We start from the raw sequence: 4,266 nt of genomic DNA, 5'->3' as shown, positions 1-4,266 counted from the left end.
GCACTACCAAGTCATCCCCAGCAATTTCCCAAAATTTATTGATTTTGATCGATTATCGATTAGATATTGATTGGCTATCGATTGGCTATCGATGGCTGACTAAGCTTAAGTAGTGTCAACCATGCTTATCGAGACTTAGCCAGGCTCAGCTTCGCTATTTCACAGGGGTATGTGCCATTGCGCTTGGACCCTTTCTGCACTACCACCAGTATCTGCCCACATTTTCTGTTTACGCGTCACGGACCTACGGCCGGCTTAAACAACTCAGCTGTTAAAAGTGTAGCGACCGGTACAGTAGTGAAGTATTTGTGCTCTCTAGCGACATAATAACTGACAGGCAGTCTGCGAGCAATATTATGTGTGACACATATTTGTATTTTCTAGCGACATAAGTAAGCACTGACAGACAATCTGCGAGCAATATTATGTGTTACACATTGTTTGGAATTTTGTATAGAATCAAGCAAATGGCCATAAATTCGGCCACATAGATTGGAGTATAATCTGGAAGACGGATAGTAAAGCGTCATGACAGTATTTCTGAGCAAATGCCTATCGCCGATTTATCATCTTTCTGTGATGCGACCGTGGACAATATACCTTGTGTGAGGGAACGTCTTCCAGATACTCATTCAAGACCCCTACTAGTGTCTGTTTGGCTATGAACTAAACATTCTTCGGAAAGACGTAATCAAGCTTATAAGTATTACATCCTTTTATTGAAGTGACACATTGAAGTGATTGTAGGCTAACGTTTACGTTTGCTAAAAGACTCTGCGTAAACACTACCTGAGGAAGCTTGTCTCCTGGCCACATAGAACAAAAAAATGGTGCCCGTTGTGTGACAAACACCGGGTAATTTGTCCCGGGAACATGTTCGTATGCTCCAATAAAAGTTTTCACTGTTAGCAGCTGAAATACCGACGTTAAATCTGGTATGCTTGCTTCTAGACACAGCACAGAGTTCGCAAGGTACTTAGGAGCTCCAAGACACTGACGCAGGGCCCGCCTCTGTATCATAAATTATAGTTACAACTTCTAATTTTGATAGCCAGATATCAAAACACAACCAAACTCAAGAATGGGTCTATAAGCACGCTAAATGTTAAGTAGAGTATCCCTACACATTCCAAGCTTCCTGTTGTTTTCTCGTCAACTGGCCAAGAGCAATTTCTCCTTTCCTCACAAAGTTCTTTATATGAACACGACAATTTAGGCCAAGGCCGTAAATGGCTCCCAGGTACCTTATAGTGTCTACCTGAGGAATCAGTTGATTCTGATACACAAGGGTTAAAGAAGCCGATTGGTTTTGTTAATGTTAAGGACCATGCGCAAATTATCCAGCAGGACCACAAGGAGATTTAAATACGCTTGTAACTTTTGGTAAATCATGTGAATATTTTTAGCGGGAGCAAATGCAATGTCATTTGCATACACAGACAGCGTGCCATCCTGCATAATTGGAACATCATGAAGTAGTATATTAAACAATAGTGGGGAAAGCACTGAACGCTGAGGTGCACATCTGGTCTGGGAGAACCACTCAGAATGATGATGTCATCGTTTTATCGCTGAACGCATGATATAAAAAAGTATAGGGAAATGATCACTGAAAGTCCTACTGTCCATGATGGCGCACTAACTTTAGCAGCTGCCAGAGTTAGGTCAATCACGGACCTTGAACCTCGGCGCATGAACGTTACAGCTCGTCTATTGCAGCAGCGAACATTTTTTGACGACAGCTATGACCACAGGAGTTCAGCACTCGTAATCTGAGCGATATGCCCATTTTATATGATGTGAATTAAAGTCCCCTGCAATCACAATGTCTGATTTTCTGAATAAACCATCAAAGTAGTATGTTCGACAGACGCTCGTCGGAAAGTAAACGTTTACTATGGTAGCAGGAGCACATTTGGGTCGAACTAAATCAATAGCCAACAGTTCACATACCGGATTCATGATTTCTTGATGTATAGCAACCCTGTGAAATATTTTTGAGGGCACATTAGTAATTAAAGCTCCGCCACGGCCATAAATTCGGTCACTCTGAAGACACGAAAATTACTATACAAGAAAGTTATTTGAAAAGTGTCAGCCAAGATTGTTGTAAAAGAACTATGTCTGTGTCATAGCTAAAAATAAAGCGTTGTAAGTCAGTTAAATAAGACAAAACAGAGCGTCAATTTTATTGGAGAATTTTCAACTCAGCCATGATTACTCTAAGACAGAAGAGGCAATAGCCTCTTTCAATCGATCAATCGGTTTCATGCGCGGAGAACCTTTCTTGCTTTGTTTCTGATAATGATAATGTTTGGTTGGTTGGTGAGAAATGAGAAGCCTTGCACTTCTAAGCCACATCCGCCATTTCCACATCAGTGCTAACATTTGTTGTAGACGTGCTAGCCATGCCATTTGTAGCTGGCATCATTCCGGGTGATTCACTCGAAACGTAGAATATATACGGGCGGTATGTCAGAAGTTAAGGAAGGTTGGGAAGGCGAGCCTATCTATAACTGTAGGAGATTCAGGAACACGCGCTTTGGCCGAAAGAACATGCGATAATGCATCAGAAAAGGTGGTCAGTAAGTGATCTAGCATGCCACTCAGTGCCCTTTCCACAGCTGCGAATACCGATGTAGCTATAGTGCCTTTTTATTCTTTCTAGAACATCACCAGATGGTCTTAATGCGTCAGCGTATGTATGTTTCCTGCGCTCTAAAAGTGCATATGCGTCTGCTCCGGAACACCTGTTGCGATGTGTAATTTCCAGTATTCTGGTCTCATCGGACCTTTTTAAACACTGTGGATCATCCGCTGCGTGAGCATTTTTCTTGGCAATGCCGAGGAGCAGACTTCTGATGCGCGATTTTCGCCGCTGTTGCGACAGCACGTCGCAGGCTCACAGGCTTTCCCGTTGTGTCCGAAACGACAACACTTCTTCCACGGGAGAGGGCGTGGTTCCAAATGGTCTACTGTATAGATAACAGGCCTTACCTTTAGCTCTGTAAGAAAGGATGTTCCAGCGTACGCGTCTATTATGGACTCTGTCGGCACTCGAGTGCCGTCAACCACCCTGTTGCAGCAGTACACCGAAACAATCCCAGCTTGAGCTTCCTGGAAGTCCTCGAGCTCTTCCTGGGGAGAGTAAGATGGGTCCACACCACGAACTATACCCTTTGTGCATGCCAGTTGCTCCGGGATGAAGGCCTTTACCGGTAACGAGCAAGTCGGACGAACAAGACAGGCCCGAGGACTTGCAGACAATTCCCCTTCTGCCAAACGATCTGACCTCCGAAATCTCAAGGTAATGGCTAGTAGCTGTACCCAACTCGTCCTTAATAACTTTAACATTCTTTATTTTGATGGCCTCTTCACCAATCGGTATGAACACCACGGGTATAATATGTAAGCCATTCCGAGTGAAACATTTCAGGGGGTAGCTTTGGACTGGCAAACTGGACTTCCGGCCCTCCCCCTGGGGAGAAAACAGACAAAACGACCCAAAACACAGAAAAAAGCTAAAAATCTAGCTAATGTACCGAAAAACCGTGCCAATCACCCACTCCCGGGAATAGCACCGGGCCCAACCAAGCGGTAAGCGTCGAACACTGTTTGGCGTTGCCTGAAGTTTCGCTTTTGATTCTTTACTTTTTACTCCTCTTTGTCTTTTGTTGGGTGCACTTTTCATTACCTCTATAGTGTGGTCAATCCCCCTCGTGGGTATGAGCCATTTTTGAGCCAACAACAACAGCAACAACAAGTGCTTTTGATCTTAGTCTCTCAGGGAGCCTCGGCTCTAGGTTTTAGCAGGATCCTTCTAAACTTTCCTGGTTGTATCCACAAAAATGCGTTTGACGCTGTGTGTAGTTTTATTTAAGCAACACAACGTTTACCATTCTAGTCTCTACTTTCCTCTTCCCCAACTTGGAAGTAATTCTTCTGAATGACTTCCAGTACAAGTTGTACAGTGGATGTTCTTCTTACTTTTTTTTTAATCTGATCACCCATTCATCTGATCTGACTTCTCAATTCCATGCTATTCTTTTGTTCCCAGCGTTATATATTTCCATTTCCTCGTTCCTACAATCATCTGTGCGTACAACCATTCGATTCCTGGCCACCCACATTGAGGGTGTATGCCATATGTAGATGTAGATGTAGAGCCTTGGAGTTACTGGCACATACCCGTTTTGATGGTTCAGCATCATCATCGTCGTTATCATCTTCATAATCATAACCCCTGGTCTGGCGGTCTTGCGGGTC

Source organism: Dermacentor silvarum, chromosome 2 (genome assembly GCF_013339745.2).
Source record: "Dermacentor silvarum isolate Dsil-2018 chromosome 2, BIME_Dsil_1.4, whole genome shotgun sequence".
Lineage (NCBI taxonomy): Eukaryota > Metazoa > Arthropoda > Arachnida > Ixodida > Ixodidae > Dermacentor > Dermacentor silvarum.
Note: the sequence above shows the minus strand (reverse complement) of the source record.